The sequence below is a fragment of the Nycticebus coucang genome, chromosome X (genome assembly GCF_027406575.1).
Source record: "Nycticebus coucang isolate mNycCou1 chromosome X, mNycCou1.pri, whole genome shotgun sequence".
NCBI lineage: Eukaryota > Metazoa > Chordata > Mammalia > Primates > Lorisidae > Nycticebus > Nycticebus coucang.
The window spans coordinates 93,742,767-93,764,805 of NC_069804.1; the positions used below are offsets into that span (position 1 = coordinate 93,742,767).

The 22,039-nt window shown below is 38.5% G+C and overlaps 1 pseudogene; it reads right to left on the reverse strand.

Moving 5' to 3' along the window:
• Positions 1 to 19,945: 19,945 nt before the first annotated feature.
• Positions 19,946 to 20,888, reverse strand: LOC128576904 (heterogeneous nuclear ribonucleoprotein A1-like; annotated as a pseudogene).
• Between the last annotated feature and the right edge of the window lie 1,151 nt (positions 20,889 to 22,039).

The following is a 22,039-nucleotide window of genomic DNA, read 5'->3' on the forward strand; positions in this document are numbered from 1 at the left end:
CTGACCCCAAAGTGACAGCCGTGGATAGGAGAAGAGAGAGGTTGGGGGGGGAGGGATTATGGAAGAGTTGCTTTGCCTAAAACATCCCACACTTGCTTCTGCAACCTGAACAAGAATATGGCTCCTCTAATCACTCAATGCAAACCCACATCCAAAGCTAATTAATAACACCAACAGCTACTAACTGGGGGGCAGTGTTTATGGCATATTAGATACTCTATTTTTTATGTATTTATTTTATTGATTTATTTTTTTATTAAATCATAGCTGTGTACATTAGCATGATCAAGGGGCACCACACACTTGGTTCATAGGCCGTTTGACACATTTTTATCACACTAGTTAACATAGCTTTCCTCACATTTTCTTAGTTATTTTGCTAAGACGTTTATATTCCACATTTACTAGGATTCACATATTCCCTTGTAAGATGCACCGCAGGTGTAATCCCATTAATCTCCCTCCCTCCACCTACCTCCCCCCTCCCACCTTTACCTTTCCCCATTCTCCCTATTCTTAGGTTGTAACTGGGTTATAGCTTTCATGTGAAGGTCCTACATTAGTTTCATAATAAGTGTGAGTACATTGGGTACTTTTTCTTCCATTCTCGAGACACTTTACTAAGAAGAATATGTTCCAGCTTCATCCATGTAAACATGAAAGAGGTAAGTCTCCATCTTTTTTAAGGCTGCATAATATTCCATGGTGTACATATTCTATAAATTATTAATCCATTCGTGGATCGATGGGCACTTGGGCTTTTTCCATGACCAAGCAATTATGAATAGGGCTGCAATAAATATTCTAATACAAATACCTTTGTTATAATGTGATTTTTGGTCTTCTGGGTATATGCCCAGAAGAAGGATTACAGGATTGAATGGCAGATCTATTTTTAGATCTCTAAGTGTTCTCCATATCTCTTTCCAAAAGGAATGTATTAATTTGCATTCCCACCAGCAGTGCAAAAGTGTTCCCTTTTCTCCACATCCGCGCCAACATCTCTGGTCTTGGGATTTTGTGATGTAGGCTAGTCTCACTGGAGTTAGATGATATCTCAAAGTAGTTTTGATTTGCATTTCTCTGATGATTAAAGATGATGAGCGTTTTTTCATGTCTGAAGGCCGTGTGCCTGTCTTCTTTAGAGAAGTTTCTCTTCAAGTCCTTTGCCCAGCCTGCGATGGGATCCCTTGTTATTTTCTTGCTCATGAGTTTGAGTTCTCTGTGGATTCTGGTTATTAAACCTTTGTCGGAGACATAACCTGCAAATAACTTTTCCCATTCTGAGGGCTGTTTGCTTGCTTTACTTACTGTGTTTTTGGCTGTGCAGAAGATTTTTAGTTTGATCAAGTCCCAATAGTGTATTTTTGAAGCAGCATCAATTGCCCGGGGGATCCTTCTCATGAAAAACACGCCCAACCCAATTTCTTCAAGGGTTTTCCCTGCACACTCTTCTAGTATTTTCATAGTTTCATGTCTTAGGTTGAAATCTTTAATCCAATGAGAGTCTATCTTGGTTAATGGTGAGAGGTGTGGGTCCAGTTTCAGTCTTCTACAGGTTGCCAGCCAGTTGCCAGCCCGTTCGCTCAGCACCATTTGTTAAATAGGGAACATTTTCCCCACTGAATGTTTTTAATTGGCTTGTCAAAGATTAAATAATGGTAAGTAGCTGGATTCATCCCTTGGTTCTCTATTCTGTTCCAGACATCTACTTCTCTGTTTTTGTGACAGTACCATGCTGTTTTGATCACTATCGATTTGTAGTATAGTCTGAGGTCTGGTAGCGTGATTCCTCCTGCTTTGTTTTTATTTCTGAGTAATGTCTTGGCTATTCGAGGTTTTTTCTGATTCCATATAAAACGAAGTATTGTTTTTTCAAGATCTTTAAAGTATGACAGTGCAGCTTTAATGGGGATTGCGTTGAAATTATATATTGCTTTGGGTAGTATGGACATTTTAACAATGCTGATTCTTCCCAACCATGAGCATGGTATATTTTTCCATTTTTTAACATTCTCAGCTTAGAGTTTTCTTAGAGTTTCATAGTTCTCTTTGTATAGAACTTTCACATCCTTTGTTAGATAAACTCCCAAGTATTTCATCTTCTTTGGCACTACTGTGAATGGGATAGAGTCCTTAATTGTTTTTTCAACTTGACTATTGTTGGTATATATAAAGGCAACCAATTTATGAATGTTGATTTTGTAACCTGAGACACTGCTGTATTCCTTGATCACTTCTAAGAGTTTTGTAGTAGAGTCCCTAGTATTTTCCAGATATACAATCATATCATCTGCGAAGAGCAAAAGTATGATCTCTTCTGACCCTATATGGATACCCTTGATCACCTTTTCTTCCCTAATTGCGGTGGCTAAAACTTCCATTAAAATATTAAAGAACAATGGAGACAATGGGCAGCCTTGTCTGGTTCCAGATCTGAGTGGGAATGATTCCAATTTAACTCCATTCAATATGATATTGGCTGTGGGTTTGCTGTAGATGGCCTCCATCAGTTTAAGAAAGGTCCCTTCTAAACCAATTTTGTTAATTGTTCTTATCATGAAGGGATGTTGGATGTTATCAAAAGTTTTTTCTGCATCGATTGAGAGCATCATATGGTCTTTGTTTTTTAATTTGTTTATGTGCTGAATTACATTTATAGATTTACGTATATTGAACCAGCCTTGAGACCCTGTGATAAAACCGACTTGGTCATCATTTATGATTTGTTTGATATGTAGCTGGATTCTGTTTGTAAGAATCTTGTTGAATATTTTTACATCTATATTCATTAGTGATATTGGTCTATAATTTTCTTTTCTTGTTGGGTCTTTTCCTGGTTTGGGGATCAGGGTGATGTTTGCTTCATAGAATGTGTTGGGTAATCTTCCTTCTTTTCTACCTTTTGGAACAGGTTGAGTAATATAGGTACTAATTCCTATTTAAAGGTTTGGTAGAATTCTAACATAAAACCATCTGGTCCCGGGCTTTTCTTTTTGGGGAGATTTTGTATGGTTGATGTTATTTCCGAACTTGAAATGGGCCTGTTCAAAATTTCCACTTGATTTCGGTTAAGTCTTGGAAGGTGACATGCTTCCAAGTAACGGTCAATTTCCTTCAGATTTTCCTATTTCTGAGAGGAAAGTTTCTTGTAATATTCATTAAGGATTTTTTGGATTTCTGAGGAGTCTGTTGTTATTTCGTCTTTGTTATTTTTGATTGATGAGATTAGAGATTTTACTCTTTTTTTCCTGATTAGGTTGGCCAAAGGTTTATCTATTTTGTTGACCTTTCCAAAAAACCAGCTTTTTGATTTATTGATCTGTTGTATTATTCTTTTGTTTTCAATTTCATTTAGTTCTGCTCTAATTTTGGTTATTTCTTTTCATCTACTGGATTTGGGTTGGAGTGTTCTTCCATTTCCAGTCTCTTGAGACGTCCCATTTAGTTGCTTACTTCCTCTCTTTCCTTTCTCCTGAGGAAGGCTTGCAGTGCTATATATTTCCCACTTAGAACTGCCTTTGCGGAGTCCCAGAGGTTCTGATAGTTTGTGTCTTCATTGTCGTTTTGTTCCAGAAATTTGGCAATTTCCTTCTTGATCTCATCTCTGACCCAGCTATCATTCAGCATAAGGTTATTTAACTTCCATGTTTTTGTATGAGTATGCAGATTCCTGTTGTTACTCGTCTCAATTTTTATTCCATGATGGTCCGAGAAGATGCATGGAATAATTGCTATTCTTTTAAATTTACTGAGGTCAGACTTGTGACCTAAGATGTGATCAATTTTGGAGTAAGCTCCGTGGACTGATGAGAAGTATGTGTATTCAGTTTTTTTGGGATGAAATGTTCTGTAGATGTCTGCTAAATCTAAATGCTGGATGGTTAGATTAAAATCTAGACTTTCTTTACTCAGCTTTTTGTTGGAGGAGCGATCCATCACTGCCAAAGGAGTGTTAAAATCTCCGACTATTATAGAGTTGGAGGAAATCAAGTTGCTCATGTCAGTTAGAGTTTCTCTTATAAATTGAGGTGCATTGTGGTTGGGTGCATAGATATTAATAATTGAAATCTCATCATATTGAGTCTTACTCTTAACAAATATGAAGTGACCATTTTTTTTTATTAAATCATAGCTGTGTACATTGATATGATCATGGGGCATCATTCACTAGCTTTACAGACTGTTTACCAAGTTTCACATATACCCTTGTAAGATGCACTGCTGGTGTAATCCCACCAATCCTCTTCCCTCTACCCACATCCCCCCTCCTCCCCTCCCTTTCCCCCTTCCCCCTATTCTCAGGTTGTAACTGGGTTATAGCTTTCACGTGCAAACCCTAAATTAGTTTCATAGTAGGACTGAATACATTGGGTACTTTTTCCTCCATTCTTGAGATACTTTACTAAGAAGAATATGTTCCAGCTCGATCCATGTAAACATTAAAGAGGTAAAGTCTCCATCTTTCTTTAAGGTTGCATAATATTCCATGGTGTACATGTACCACAATTTATTAATCCATTCATGTATAGATGGGCACTTGGGGTTCTTCTTTGACATAGAAATTATGAATTGAGCTGCAATAAACATTCTGGTACAAATATCTTTGTTATGATGTGCTTTTTGGTCCTCTGGGCATATGCCCAGTGGAGGGATTACAGGATTGAATGGCAGATCTATTTTTAGATCTCTAAGTGTTCTCCATATCTCTTTCCAAAAGGAATGTATTAATTTGCATTCCCACCAGCAGTGCAAAAGTGTTCCCTTTTCTCCACATCCGCGCCAACATCTCTGGTCTTGGGATTTTTGTGATATAGGCTAGTCTCGCTGGAGTTAGATGGTATCTCAAAGTAGTTTTGATTTGCATTTCTCTGATGATTAAAGATGATGAGCATTTTTTCATATGTCTGAAGGCTGCGTGCCTGTCTTCTTCGGAAAAATTTCTCTTCAAATCCCTTGCCCAGACTGCAATGGGATCACTTGTTCTATTCTTGCTAATGCGTTTGAGTTCTCTGTGGATTCTTGTTATTAAACCTTTGTCAGAGACATAACCTGCAAATATCTTCTCCCATTCTGAGGGCCGTTTGCTTGCTTTACTTACTGTGTTCTTGGCTGTGCAGAAGCTTTTTAGTTTTTTCAAGTCCCAGTAGTGTATTTTTGAAGCTGCTTCAATTGCCCGGGGTGTCCTCCTCATAAAATACTCGCCCAGCCCAATTTTTTCAAGGGTTTTCCCTGCACTGGTTTCTAGTATTTTTATAGTTTCATGTCGTTAGTTCAAATCTTTGATCCAGTGAGAGTCTATCTTAGTTAATGGTGAAACGTGTGGGTCCACTTTCAGTCTTCTACAGGTTGCCATCCAGTTCACCCAGCACCATTTGTTAAATAGGGAAACCTTTCCCCACTAAATGTTTTTAATTAGCTTGTCAAAGATTAAATAACGGTAAATAGCTGGATTCATCTCTTGGTTCTCTATTCTGTTCCAGACTTCTACTTCTCTGTTTTTGTGCCAATACCATGCTGTTTTGATCACTATTGATTTGTAGTATAGTCTGAGGTCTGGTAGCATAATTCCTTCTGCTTTGTTTTTATTTCTGAGTAATGTGAAGTGACCATTTTTGTCCTTCCTTACTTTTGTTGGTTTAAAGCCTATTGTGTCTGCAAATAAAATTGCAACTCCTGCTTTTTTCTGGTTACCATTTGCCTGAAATATGGATGACCATCCTTTCACCCTGAGTCTGTATATGTCTTTTAAGTTACGATGTGACTTTTGTATGCAACTAATATCTGGCCTGAGTTTTTGTATCCAGTCAGCTAACCTATGTCTCTTTAGAGGGCAGTTTCATCCATTTACATTAATGGAGAGTATTGATAAGTTTTGTGAAATTTTGGGTATTGAGTTTTTCGAAAGTCCAGTGGGCGTTTTTAATCCTTTTGCCATTGTGGAATTTGGAGTTTGATCAGAAGTTTCTGAGTGAGTTTAGTTTTGTAGTAGAGGATTGCTTTGGTTATTATGGAGGATAGGTCTGAGAATATCCTGAAGAGCTGGTTTGGTTATGGCAAATTTCTTTAGCAAATGAATGTCATTAGAGTATTTAATTTCTCCTTCATAAATGAAACTCAGTTTAGCTGGGTACAAGATCCGGGGTTGAAAGTTATTTTGATTGAGGAGATTAAACATTGATGACCACCCTCTTCTGGCTTGAAAAGTTTCAGCAGAGATATCTGCAGTCATTCTAATGTTCTTCCCTTTGAAGGTAATAGTTTTCTTTCACCTGGCTGCTTTCAGAATTTTCTCCTTCATATTAACTTTAGTGAAGTTAATTATGATATGCCTGTGGAATGTCTTATTGGGGTTGAGTTGTGCTGGGGTTCTGAAGCTATCTGCTATCTGAATTTCAGGTTCTCTAGGCATGTCTGGAAAATTCTCTTTCATAATTTCATGCAGAAGACCTCTGCGCCCAGGGAGGCCACTTCATCTGTTTCAGGAATTACTATGAGTTGGATATTTGCCTTCTTCGAGTTATCCCAGAGCTCTCTGAGAGAGTGATCCATTTTTGCTCTCCATTTCTCTTACTCTTTGAGAGTTTCGGAGCATTTGAAGGCTTATCTTCGATGTTCGAGATCCTTTCTTCTGCTTGGTCCATTCTGTTGCTAAGGGATTCTACTGTATTTTTCATATCTTTGAGAGCTGCAATTTCTTGCTTCAGTTTGTCTAATTCTTTGGTGTTTTTTTCTTTAAATTCGTTAAATTTTTGAGACAGCTTTTGAATTTCTCCACGAATTCCTAGTTCTATTTTGTTAATCTTGTTTGCCATCCAAATTCTGAATTCAATTTCTGACATCTTAGCAAGTTGTTTGTGAATGGGATCTTCAATTACATCTGCCGTATCTTTCCTTGGGTGGTTGATCTATTCTGGTTATTCATGTTACCAGAATTTTTCCACTGATTCCATCCCATGATTGTTTTACTCCCTTTGATTTCTCCCCTGGTGTTTTGTCTAGGACCCGTACAGTGCAGTGGCCTGAGAAACTGGGGCCCTGTTTGGTGTAGAGGGGCTAAGTGGTTCTGTCTTTTTTTCTGCTGGTTTTTATTTGACCCTATTGAACCAGTTACTCTGGGTTGAAGTCTCAGCTGTGGAGAAATATGAGCAATTATGTCATCCCACCCACCACAGGCAACAAATGGAAAAGGAAAATCAAACCTTCGTACAACCACACACCCAGGGCACAACCTGGATATTTCCCAGGTGAGTGACTCAGTTCAAAAGCTCCAAAGCAATTGTCTCAGTAAGCAGCTGCCTCGGGTGGGAGAGTTCAAGAGGTCCCTGGGAACTGGATTACAGGGGTCTGGTGACTGCTTTAATATGGCTTACTCCAGTGCTGCGTGGAGTCAGGAAGAGCCACCCAGTAAATAGATCAGTCTGGGAAGATTGATGCCTCCTTCCTTACCTTGCAGCTCTGTCACACCCAGTCACTGCTAGCCCCACAGGGCTGTGACCCAGTCAGTTGACTGCAGTAGCAGATACCCAAGGGGTTTTCACCTGCCTAAGTCACAGGGTAGTCTGTATCTACTCATCTAGGCCGCTACTCTCTGTCTTTATCCAGCATGGGGTGGTGTGGCCTGTCAACCTCGGGCACTTGTTGGAGGCTGGTGGTGTTCACTCAGTTCCAGCCCCACCCTGAGTTTATGTTACTGGGTGAATGGAACAAGCCTGTAGGAGTTTGTTTCTGACCCTGCTAAATTCTTCTGCAGTGGAGAGGCTGATTTGAGTTCCCAGAACCTGTACCTCAGGCCCTGTCTTTAGTCCTGTGGGTTTGTATTCGCAGCAGGATCAGTTGTTGGCTGTAGCCTCTTGGCCTCCTTTGTCTATAGGCTGATGATCCCTTGTGGGCCAGGTATGTATTAGGCTCAGTCAAGTGGTCCTCTGGATCAGCCCCACCTTGGGAGTTTCCCGTATCTGCGGGTGTGTTTTCTAGTCCCCGTGTTCCACCCAGGTCAGTGCCGCCTCAGGGAAACCCTTTACTCACGGGGCCTGTGTTTCAGTCCCAGGTCTGTTCCATGGTGGTTGCCATCTGAGAAGATGCTCGGCCTCATGTGGTTGCCCAGGAAGATAGGAGGAGAGGCTATGGGATATCTTGGGGTGGGCCTTGTTATTGCTGAAGACGGCTGTTGCTCTGCACCTCGCAGCACCACCGCTCCAGTGTAATTCCCTCTTAGCAGACCGTCATCTTCTCGCTCCTTTGCTACAGAGTCGGCACTGGCCAGTTGCTGTCCAGGTCCTGTCTGCACCTCTCGAGAGTTCACCCAAGAATCTGGACTCCTGTGGGGGGCAGGTCTCCAGATAACGGAGTGAGAGTGGAGGGGACTGTTAGCAGCTCAGAGTTGCAGGTCGTAACTCCAAGCTCATTGAGACAAAATGAACAAATAAACAGATACAAAGGTTACCAGGCACGTGGGCCCATAGATCCAGAGACAGACAGAAACACATAGACATACAGGTAACAGCCACGACAACAGCAGCATAAGAACAAGTGCAATAATAATTGTGATAATCGTAAAATAATTGAAAGAAAGGCAAAAAAAGGGAGAGAAAAGTGGTGTTAGTAGGAATGTTAAATGAGAAGAAAGAAGAAATTGAAATTAGAAGACAGAAATAAAAAATATATTTATATAAAAAGTAATAATAAAAAATTATCGAAATCTCCTCTACGATAATGGTGAGGAAAAAACAGACAAAAACAAAACAAACAAACAAAAAAACCACGAAAACAAAAAAAACCAAAAAACAAAACAAAAGAAAACAAAACAAAAAAAAAAAATGCACCATCTACAAAAATATTCTTGTGTGTAGAAATATACCTATATATATCTATATGTCTGCTGTAGGGATCAACTTTTGTAGGAATATATTCATACTGCAATATACTTTCTGGACACCAGGTGGCACTGTGTGTGGTTCCGAGGCTTATACCTGATTTACAGTTTATACTGTTACCATGGTAACCACCTTCCATGGCTGATCTCCATTTTGGAATTTCTGCAAAAGTTTGTCGCTTAAGAAATGTGTAACCTCGGCTGTTCTTTTCCATACAGCACTTGCAACCGACCTTCCCATTCAGTGCAGGTGTCCACACTTCTCAATTCTTTCCACTCTGTTCTCAGGTTCTCCTACAAACTGGTGACTGCCATCAGCTGTGGGGGTAATGGTGCTGAGTTCGCGTGGTCGTTGGTGGGCTTGTGGTTTTATCTGCTGTAGCTGGCTCCCGGGGCTGAATCCATGTTCGCGGCCTCAGCAGCTAAAGCCGGGTGTGTGGCTTCAGTAGCTTCCCGGCTTTAGCAGCCAAAGCCGGGTCCGCAGCTTCAAGCCGGTTCCCGTGCTTGGAGCGTTCGGGGGACTTATTCTGGGTTTATGGTTGAGAGTTTCCCTTTTGGATCGATGCCCTCCAGTTCGTGGTGCAGCCTAAACCGCCAGCCCCCTCCAACACCTGGGGGAAAGGTGCCTGCCCTTTTGGGTAGTTCAAAATGTCTGTTTCCCGGGCAGGATCCCTTCCCTTCAATTGTCCAACAGTTCGCCCAGCTCCCCGTGGTTTTGAGTGGCTCTCCTTTCGGATGCCTCCCTCAGTTCAGGAATAATTATTTGTCAATTGGGTATTGTCAGCATTTATAAGCTGCTGACCTCCGTAGGGGAGGGGCCTGCTGGCAGGCATGGCTGAGCAGGGAAGAATCTCTACAACAGATTCTGTGATTTTAAATTACCCCTCATATATAGCAATCCGCCAGTTCACTGGGTATCTACAGCTGTCTGTCCACTCCAATAATCCACACACAGGGAAAGTCCAGACCGCCTTTCCTCTCACCTGGTGTCTTGGGAGAGGTGGGCTACACGTCCATCCTGTCCGCCATCATGCTCCACTCCCCCGTTAAAGTTTTTAATGAGGTCACAAACAAGGATAAGAAAGAAATTGGCTTGGATGGAGCAAGATAGCAGCCAAATAATAGAGTCTTTGCAATCAGGTGCAGTGAGATTGAAGAGAGAAGACTCTAGAGAACTCTGGCTTGTGGGCTCTGCCCAGAAACATACTTTTGGGGATGCAGGGAGGCAGCGGGAGACTTCTACCCACTAAGGAGGAAAACAAAAGCAGTGGAGAAGTGGCAAGTAGTTGCATTTGGTCTGAGGTTGTTGTGGCTGCCATAGCTATAGCTATAGTAACAGCAAGATCGCAGTCAGGGAAGGCCTTCCCTGCAGGTTATTCTTTTTTTATGGACTTGGGCACTTGGTTGAGCTACCTTGCATGACCTAGGGTGAGTGTGCAAGTGACTTTGAGTGCTGTCCAGAGTCCATGGCTAAACCACTGTGCTACAAAAGAGATTTTATTGCTCAGCTGCCGGCTGTGCACAGCCATTGTGGGAGAGCTGCCCTGTAGGCTCCCTGCTCAGGGTCCAAGAGCAAGGACTGTGCTGGGATACTTGAGAGAGTGACCAAGTAATTTTGAACAGAGGCCAGGGACTGAGACACCAGGGAATAGCAGGGATTTCATTGTTCTGCAGTAGGAGAGATGCCTTGCAGCTTTGGCCATCAGGGTTATAGAACATGACTGGTTTGGAATGCCTTTTAAACAGGAAGACACTTTAGGAGAGATTCCAGCAAAACATGCTTTCCTGGGAAAGCCCCTGCTTAGCCAAGGGTCATGGCTTAAACTGTCTTTTAAGGAGGCTGAGGTTGAGAGATTCAGGCTCTCAACCCTGAAGGGTTAGAGGGCAAAGTAATCATCAGAGGCCTCCAACCTCCACTTTATACAGCTGTATCAGCATTGTGATTAGCATCTCACATCCCAAATTGCCTGTTGCATGGTAAATATTCAGCAAGATACATATATTGCTTTGTTTTTGTTTCCATCTTCTTTTTCCTTTCTTTTTTTTCAAGATTTTCTCACTAGATATTTTTTTCTTTTTTTCTTCATTTTTTTCTAGTGTTAATATATTCTTTCATTGTTGCCTTATTTAATAAGAACTTCATTTTTGCTAATTTTTCTCACCTTGTTATTCATTTTTTTCTCCAAATTTATCCTGAAATGTTTTTTGTTTGTTTGTTTTGGAATGATTTACAGTATTTTTGTTTTTCTTCTCTATTTGGTGGAGGTGGGTTGTTGTGTCTGCCCATGCTGACAATGAGCTGCAGACCTCAAGGGAAGCACCCAACCCAGCAGCCCTTGAGGGTGGAGGTTTATAAGATGTGGGTAAAAGTACCCTACTGTACACCTATATTGATTCTGTCTTCCTCTTTCATTGACTCTCTTCCATTTATCAATCTTCCCTTTTACTGAACCACTTTCCTTTTTTTATGTTTTTCATCTTTTCCCCCTTCTTCTACAATCCTCTCTTTCTTTTAGTCCTGTACCAAAAGGACTCATCGACACCTTATGTCAGAGACATAGTAACTTAAATAGCAAGATAAAGTGAAAGGAAAATTAGGGCAAGGAGAGAAACAAAAGAAAACACTTGTGAGGAAGGAGAGAGACAAAAGAAAACACTTGTGAGGAAGAAACAACAAAAAAATCCCAGCAACATAAAAAAACAGATCAGAGCAACTTCCCCAAGGCAACATGAGGTAGCTACTTCAGAGGATGCCACCTATAAAGAAATGTTAGAAATTACAGAAGGGGAATTTAAAGTACAGATAATAAAAACAATGAAGGAAATTGCTGAGAAAGTGGAAAATAACTAAAAGGAAATCCAAAAATAGAATTAAATAACAGATTAACTATATGAAAAATATAGAAAGGATATAGCAGAACTAAAGGAATTGAAGCAGTCAAAAAGGGAACTTAAAGATGCAGTGGAAAGTATCAATAAAATGATACTTTCATGCAGAAGAAAGAATCTCAGAGGTAGAGAACAAAGCTCTTAAGATAACTCACATACCTAAAGAGTCAGAAAAAAAGAGAGACAGCAGAATGTTGACTGACAGAATTATGGTACTTTATGAAGCATTCAACCGTATAAGTTATAATTACCCCAGAATAGAAAGAAGAATGCCCAGAGGAATGCAAGCCATACACTAGAGAATATTATAAATGAAAATTTCCCAAATATCACCAAAGATTCTGACACATTCCTTTCTGAGAGATATCAGACCCCAGATTGCATCAACTCAAATAGAGCTTCTCCAAGACACATTGTGATGAACCTGTAACAAAGTCAAGACAAAAGGAAAAAATTTGGAAGCTGCCAGGAGTGAGTGCCAATTGACCAACAGGGGAAAATCCATCAGGCTAACCAAAGACTTCTCGAACAAAACTTTTGAAGCCAGAAGCTGATGGTCATCTATTCTTAATCTACTTAAACAAAATAATTTCCACCCCAGAATTCTATATCCTGCTAGGCTAAGCTTTAAAATTAATAAAGAAATCAAATATATACTGATATGCAAACATTGGGGAAGTTTGCCACAATAAGATGAGCTCTACTGGAAATACTTCAACCAGTTCTACACACTGATCATCACAGTGGACCATCAGTAAAGTGAGTACCCAGAAACTAAAGGACAAAACCTAGCTTCCACAGTGATGCAAAAGGTAAAACTAAGAAATGGACTTTCACAAAATAAGATGACTAGAATACCACCATACTTATCAATTATCTCAGTAAATGTTAAAGCCTCAAATGCTCCACTGAGGAAGCATAGATTGACTGTGTGTGTGTGTCTGTGTGTATATATGTATATGTATATATATATATATATGTATATATATATATATATGCCAACCTTTGTTTTTTTTTTTTGTCTGTAGGAAACACACCTAGCAAAGGACAAATTAAAAATCAAAGTTAAGCAGTTGAAGAAAGTTTTTCAGGCAATTAGAATTCAGAAGAAAAGAAGGTTTGCAATCTTATTTTCAGATACAAGTAGATTTATAGCAACTAAAGCCAGAAAAGAAAAAGATGAGCACTTCATATTGGTCAAGGGAGCAAGACAAGAAGAAGACATTTCAATTCTATATATTTAGACATACAATTTAAATGCTCCCAGATTCCTGAAACAGACTTTAATTAGTCCGACCAATATGATATCCCATAATATCATAATAGCAGGGGAATTTAGCACTCCTCTTACAGAGTTGGACAGATCCTCTAAACAGAAACTAAAAAAAGATACAAGGGACTTAAATGTGACCCCAGAACAACTGTGCTTGATAGATGTATATAGAACATTCCATCTCAAAGCTAAAGAATATACATTTTTCTCATTGGCCCCACGGATCATTCTCCAAAATTGATCATATCCTAGGACACAAAACAAACTTCACTAGAATCCAAATGATTGAAATTTTACCTTGTATCTTCTCAGACCACAAGGCATTAAAGATGGAACTCAACTCCAACGAACACATTCAACCCCACCACCTTATGCTGAATGACAGTTGGGTGCAGGAAGAGATAAAAAGAGAAAATCATTTACTTCCTTGAGAATAACAATGAAGACACAAGCTACCAAAACCTCTGGGATACACCACAGGTGTGAGAGTGCATCAACAAACTCACAAATCATCTTATGGAATGGGAAAAAGAAGAACAATTTAAGCCTAAACAAAGCTGAAGAAAATAAATATCCAAAATTAAATCAGAGATTAATGAAGTTGAAAACAAAAGAATCATTCAGAAAATTAACAAAACAAGGAGCTGTTTTATGACAAAGTAAGTAAAATAGATAAACTTTTGACCAGACTAAATAGAAATAGAAAAGTAAAATTTCTAGTAACCTCTATGAGAAATGATAAAGGGGAAATTACAACAGATGCCAAAGAGACACTAGAGATTATCTCTAAATATTATAAGAAACTCTATGCCCTGAAATTTGACAATGTGATAGAAATGAATCAATATTTGGAATAACTTAGCCAAGAAGAAAAAGAACTTCTGAACAGACCAATTGCAAGCACTGAGATCAAAGAAAAAATAAAAAAATCTCCCAACAATAAAATGCCCTGGTGCAGATAGGTTCACACCAGAATTCTATCATACTTTTAAAGAAAAGCTTATTCCCATCCTGCACAAATTATTCCAAAAAATTGAAGAAGAAGGATTATTCCCCAACATGTTCTATTAACTGAACATCACTCTGATATCAAAACCAGGGAAAGACCCAGCTAAAAAAGAGAATTTCAGACCAATTTCACTAATGAATATAGATTCAAAAATTTTCAACAAATCCTACCCAATAGATTACAGTTGATGGTCATCAGACATCATGATCAAGTAGGTTTAATCCCAGGGATGTATTGGGATTAAATTACTCACCATACATTACTCACCATATCAACAGAAGGAAAAACAAAAACATATGATCTCCTCAATAGATGCAGAAAAATTATTTTATAAAATTTAGCATCTTTTTCTAATTATAACACTGAAGAGTATAGGCACAGTTTTATCTCTTCCTGCACCAAATGTCATTCAGCATAAGGTTGTTTAATTTTTTGATCTTATCAAGACATCTATGAGGAGCCCACAGCTAATGTTTTACTGAATGGAATAAAACTGAAAGCTTTTCCACTTAGAACTGGAAGCAGACAAAGTTGTCCTCTATTATCAATACTATTCAACATAGTTCTGGAAGTCTAGCCATTAGAATCAGGCAAGAGAAGGAAATAAAAGACATCCAAATGGGAGAAGAGGAGATCAAACTCTCTCTCTTTGCTGACAATATGATCTTATACTGAGAGAACCGCGAAGACACAACCCCAAGACTCCTGGAATTCATCAAAACATACAGTAATGTCTCAGGATAGAAAATCAATGTCCACAAGTCAGTAGCCTTTGCACATGGCAATAACAGCCAAGTTGAGAAGCTAATTAAGGACACAATCAACTTCAGAGTAGCTTCAAAGAAAATTAAATACCAAAGAGTATGCCAAAGAAAAGAGGTATCTCTATAAAAAAAATATAAAATCCTAAGAAAAGAAATAGCAAAAGATATTAAGAAATGGAATAACATACTATGCTCATGGCTGGGAAGAATCAACATTATTAAACTGTTTATACTTGACAAATCAATCTACAGACTCAATGCCATTCCTTTTAAAATACTAACATTGTACTTTCAAGACTAGGAAAAAAAATTATTTGATCTATATGGAATCAGAAAAAGCCTTTTATAGTGAAGGCAGTTCTTAGTAATAAAAACAAAGCTGGGGACATCATGCTACCAGAATTTAGGCTATACTACTAAGCCGTAGTGATCAAAACAACATGGTATTGGCAGAAAAATAGAGACATAGACATTTAAACTGAATAGAAAACCAGGGGATGAAACTAACATCTTACAGCCTCCTAATCTTTGATAAACCAAACAAGATCATTCATGGGAGGGAAGAATTCCTATTCATTAAATGGTGCTGGAACTACTGGATATCTACATGTAGAAGACTGAAACTTGACCTGTACCTTTCTCCACTCACAAAAATTGATTCAAGATGGATAATAGACCTAAATTTAAGGCATGAAATGATAAAAAATCCTCAATGAAAACATGGGAAAAGCACTTGAAGTTATCAGTTTTGGGAAAGACTTTGTGAAGAAGACTTCCGTGGCAATTGCAACAACAAAAATAAACAATGGAAATTAATTAAACTGAAAAGCTTCTGTACAGCTAAAGAGACGATAACCAAAGCAAATAGACAACCTACCCAATGGGAAGGGATATTTGCATATTTTGAAGCAGACAAAAGCTTGATAACTAGGATCTACAGAGAACTCAAATTAATCAACATGAAAAAAGCCAACAATACTTTATATAAATGGGCAAGAGAGATGAATAGAATCTTCTCTAAAGAAGACAGACGAATGACTAAAAACTCAAAAAAATGCTCATTGTTCCTGATTATTGGAGAAATGCAAATTGAAACTAACCTGATATATCATCTAACCCCAGCAAGAATGTGCCGCATCACAAAATCTCAAAACTGCAGGTGCTAGAGTGGATGTAGAGAGAAAGGAAAACTTTTATACTGCTGGTAGGACTTCAAACTAATACAAATTTTTTGGAAGAAAGTATGGAGAACCCTCAAAGAACTCAAGCTAGACCTCCCATTTGATCCTGCAATCTCATTACTGGGCATCTACCCAGAAGAAAAAATACCCTTTTATCAGCAGAACATTTGCACTAGACTGTTTATCACAGCTCAATTTAGAATCACCAAAATGTGGAAGCAGCCTAAATGCCCACCAACCCAGGAATGGATTAACAAGCTGTGGCATATGTATACCATGGAATACTATTCAGCCTTTTAAAAAGATGCAGAATTTACATCTTTTCTATTAACCTAGATGAAGGTGGAACACATTATTTTAGTAAAGCATCACAAGAATGAAGAAACAAGAATCCTATGCACTCAATTCTGATATGAAGACCATTAATGACCTAGTACATGGTGCGGGGTGTGGGGGAAAGGGAGGGCAGAGAGACGGAAGGAGGGAGGGTGGTGGGAGCTCTAGGAAAAAATTCATACTTTTAAAACAATAATAAATATTTGAAAAACTATACTTAAAGATAAATTAAATTTTATTTAAAGAAATTAAAGGCTTTATGGGTTTTTAAACAATTACAAAAAAAATCCTCATAATCTCTGTCTCACATGACTAGCTCTATTAGCTACACTTATCAATTGCAGTATATTTAGAATTTCACAGACTTGCTCATGTGTTAATTTTCTTTTTTTTCTTGCATTTGTTGTGAAAGAAAAAATAATCACAGCGATGTTAATATAGATTTTAAGCAAGTGTTAAGACAAATATGAGTTTAATAAGCTGATTATTTATATCAGCAACTCTAAAATTCTCTTAATGTTTTGCTGTTTCTTAAAGAGTCTTAGATGTGGTAGGAAACTTGTCTTCTTGACTTTCCATGAACCTGACTAAGAAATTTGTCCAATAACTCCTTAAAAACAGTATCAATACTAGTGAATAATTGATTGTACTTATGAATTAATTTTGCTTTACCCAAGATGTCCCTGACCTTAAATGATAGAAAGCTAACTAACTACAACTCATGCTTTTACTGTAGTTTTATTAACCTAGAAAAAATTGAAACTTCTTTATCAAAATAACACTAAAGCACACCAAAATTATCACAAACTTATAGTAAAGCCATACTTCTATTTTGTTTTACAGTCTTATTTTCTATTTCTTTTATGGTTATAATTAAAGAAGAAGTTATAATTATTCCAGTGTTACCAGATGAGGAGGGTCTGTTTGCCTGTTATTGTCAGCAAATATATAGAGACCAAACTTTGTCAGAAGCCAGCATTTCTCCAGAAAGTTGAGAATAGCTTATCCAAGACTGTTCTATTCTCCAATTTCTGAAATTATAGTTTCATACATTATAGTTCACAGTATAGAGCACAATAACCCTTATTTAAAATAATCACTCAGGGATCTAAAAATTGACCTGCCATTGGATCCTGTAATTCCTATAGTAGGAGTATATGCAAAAGACCAAAAATCACTTTGCAAAAAATATATTTTCACCAGATTATTCATTGCAGCTCAATTTCTAATAGCCAAGTCATGGAAGAAGCCAAAGTGCCCATCGACCCATGAATGGATTAATAAATTGTGGTATATGTATACCATGGAATGCTATGCAGCCTTAAAAAAAGATGGAGGCCTTACTTATTTCATGTTTACATGGAGGGAACTGGAACATATTCTCCTGAGTAAAGTGTATCAAGAAAGTCTCTTAGTCCAATGAACAGATAAATTTGGTTAAACAGCTATGTGTAGTTTCATTAGCTGGCATTGCAGATAAGGCTGGCGTCTAATATAGGTGGGCCACATTTTCTTATTTTTGAACCATATTTTTCTCTCTTTAATTTTTCATTTTTTTAAAAGACAAATTGCAAAAATCAATTTACCTGCCCAAATAAACTGTGTTCTCAATATACTAGGTCTGATTATTTGCATAAAGTGCAGTAAGAACAGTAAGAATAATTATTAAATATCTAAGCATATAGGCTTTTTGTTTCAAACTGGCTCTTCTGGAACTTTTTAGAAGGACTCTCAGGTTAGACTTTGAAGCCTCTTGCAAGCCAAGATTTCTTCTGTGCCATTAGATATCTGTATGCATTGAGTAAATCCCTCTTCTCTTGAGGTCTCAAAGCAAATTGAGATTCCTGGACCTGTCAGAAAGTGACATTCTTTGCTCACTGCAGATCAGGAAATGTTACTGATGAGATATTTAGTCAGTTTTCAACTGGCTTTTTTTTAAGAGAATTAAATTGTCTATTGATTACACATGATAATGGTTGATACACAAACTTCATTATCATCTGTAATTTTATTTGATGCCATTATTCAGTTTAGATATATTGCATAGGATATACCAACAATCACCTTTATAACCATTAATTCCATGATTTTTCTTGGATGAGTCCCTTATATGTTGAGCTTCAGGTCACAACAGTAACCCTCAGCTCAACTACATCAAGGTTTCTGAAGACAATGGCTTCTTCACCCAAGCAGGTTGTAAATGAATTTCAAATAGAACCTGGCATCACATTGGTGGAATTATAGCTTCACATTTTTGGGAAAGTTTAGCAAAATGGCTTCAGAGTAAACTAAATTTACACAGCACATTAAAAAAAAAAACACATTTATTCAGCTTCTTGATCAGACTATATCATTTAGCAATCGACAGCATGAGTGCAAAAAAAAAAAAAAGGAAACATTCTACCTTATAACACTTTAGTGGAATGCTTTACACTTTCCACAAAATAGAAACTATAATTATCTCATATACAATTACACAAATAGTGTCCTTGAGTTTTTTGGCCATACACATGAGTATTATCTAAAACATGTCTTCTTTGTAGCAGCTAGGTCCTGCAACCACTGTGCTTGGCTGAGTTTACAAATATGTTGCAACCTTTAGCTTCCCTGACACTAAAGGTTGGTTCTTCTCTCCTGTCTGGTTCTTCTCTCCTGCTAAGCTTTGTTTCCTGCCAGGGTCCTGCCCCAGGGGCAAGGTCCATTAAGACCTGAGGATCTGGTGGCAACCAAATGAAGAAATATAAATTTAGAAATGCCAAGAAAGAGATAAGACACATAGAATAGAATTTTCAAAGGTGGGAACTCAAGGGACCACTGCCCACTTGTGGGGTTCTGACGATGGCCCCAAGTGTCATTTCCACTCAGCTTTCTTAAAGGCTATTTGCTCATTAGCGCAAAGGGTAAGCTGAGGAAGGGAACAAAGATACCAGAAGTTTATCTGAGTGAGCATATCAGCTCCTATTGTTTCTATAATCATTAACTTTAAGGGTCTGAGCAGTCTTGAGATATCCAGAACCTCAGCCTTGTGTAGGGGCAGCCTCCTGTCTGAGGTCACACACATATATTCCCGGGGAGATTTTAAACTCAGATAGTTCACTGTGAAGTAACTGGCATCAATCTCCTCTGAAGAATTGGTGGGAGAGAGAAATTTTTCTTTCATCACCAATACAAAGTGTCTTCCTCTGTGGTAAAGGATATAAGCCCTCCTGTCCGTATTTCAGGCCTAAGACTTGTTCCCTTGATCTCTGAACTGGCCAAATACAAATATCCACTGTGGGTATTTGCTTTGTCTGTTTACTGGGCAGGAAATGGCCTAGTTAATTTATCCTTGCAGGCCTTTCCACAGCATCTTCTGTGGCCACTATTCCTCAGAGTGTTTAAAGATGCAATAGGGGTGTTAGTAAGCTGTATCCCCCATAGGCCAGGGCTCTAGGAAAAGCAGGAAACTTGCTCAGATAAGAAATTTAGCAGCAGCTTGTTTAAAGGTAAACTAGCTGACTGTCCTTTGTTCCAACTCACTGAGCTTACTTTTGTATTTTTCCCCTTTTCTGGGGGTATTTTATCTTCCTAAGAATGGGGTTTTTGGTCCTGATTATGCCTGCAGTTTCCTGGGAATAATTAAAAGCTTCTGCTGCTACTGTAACTACCATAGCCACCTTGATTTCATGTTTTGGCAATGTATTGGCTGCCACCACCATACAGGTGAGAGCTTCTGCCTCCAAAATTTTCTCCCTCCATGGGTTCAAAATTTGAAGACTGACTGTCATAATTGTTAAAATCACTGAAGCTTCAACCACCTCCAAAATTGTTTCCATCATTACTAAATCCATTGTAGGTACTCCCATTAACATCATATCCACCACAACCATGGCTATCACCAAAGCCACCAGTACCACTGAAGTTTTCCTCCATGGCCAAAGTTGAGATTTATACTCAAACCACTTTCACAACCCCCTCCAAAGTTTCCAGAACCTCTTTGACCTGTTTGGGTTGATAAAGCACTAGCCATCTCTTGCTTTGACAGGGCTTTCCTTACTTCACAGTTGTGGTCATTAATGGTATGGTATTTCTGAATAACAATCTCATCCACTGAATAGTGGTCATCAAACATAACAAAAGGAAAGCCACTCCTATTGCCACTGCCTTGGTCAGTCATAATTTCAATCTTTAATTTTACCATACTGTTCAAAATAGTCTCTTACATGATGTTCTTCAGTATCTTCTTTAATGCCATCAAAAAGTGCTTTTTCACAGTTAAGTGGGTACCAGGTTTTTGAGAATCTTCTCTGGAAACAGGTCTTTTTGGTTTCATAACTCTTTCATCCACCTTGTGTGGCCTTGTATTCATTGCTGCATTCACCTCCTCCACCGTGGCATATGTGACAAACTCAAAGCTCCTGGCGCACATGGTGTTCAAATCTCTCTTTGCCATATAGTCTGTGAGTGTTCCCTCTTGCTCAAAATGGCTCCTCAGAATCTCATCAGTCCTTTCAAAGCTCAACCCTCTAATAAATAGCTTCTGTAGCTGTTTGGCCTCTTTAGGAGACTCTGGCTTAGACATGAAAGCAATGGGAAGAAGGACCTCAGAATTCAAAAGATCAAAATTAACAGCCTAAGCTTATAGTCAAATATAGCAAAAATTAGAAATATTAAAGATGTGAAAGTTCTATAATCTTTGAACATATTAAATTTAATATGTAATGCTATATATTAAATATTGTATATTTATATATCATATTAAATATATACTATTAATATATCATATGTTAATTATAATTATATACATAATATAATACGATATAAATAATGAAGTTTTAAAACTGAGGTGGAGCAAGATGGTCATCCAGAGATAGCTCCTTTGCAGCTGTGCATAGTGAGATCAGGAAGAAACTATTCCAGCCACGTCTGGCTGGTGGGCCCTGCCCAGAAATACACCTTCTGGGGGCACATAGAAGCAGCAGGAGATACCAGCACCCTAAGAGGAGGTCAAAAGTTCAGAAGAAGTGGAGAACCAGCACCAGTGTGAATACTTATGTGCCAGAAGAGGCTGTTTGATTTGGCTGCAACCAAGTTTTCACACAGAGAAGGCCTGCCCCACTGGTGTGTGTTTTTTGTTATTGTTGTCTTTGTTTTATTATTATTATTATTAATTTGGACCTGGTAGCTTCCTGGACTTTGCCTTGGGAGAGCTTGGGCGAGTGAGCAAGTGATCTTGAACACCATTCACAGACTGGAACTGAGCCATAGGTGATGCAGAGCTCTAATTATTAGGCTGCAGGCTGGGCACAGTCACTGTGGGAAAGCTGCTTTGGAATATCAGCCCTCAGGGTCCTAGTGCAATGCCTATTCTGATACACCTGATAAGCTGGGAACCCGCCTGTGGTCATATGTGAGTGACACACACTTTCCTGAGAAAGCCACTGCATGACAAAGGGACAAGGTTTTAAAAGGTTGAGGCATGTCTATTAAGAAGGCTGATGAGAGCTTCAGGCTACCAACCCAGAAAGGATGGAGAGTAAAGAAATCAGTAAGAAAAAAACAGATGTCCTTGGCAAGACAGAGACAGCTATATGTGTCATGATTAGCATCTTACACCCTAGAAGTTTATCTGTTGCCCAGGAAATACGTGGCAAGATATATTTTCCCTCCCCTTAATTTTTTTTCTCTCTAGATTTTTTAGTCTTCATTTTCTTTATTTTTATCCTGTAATTA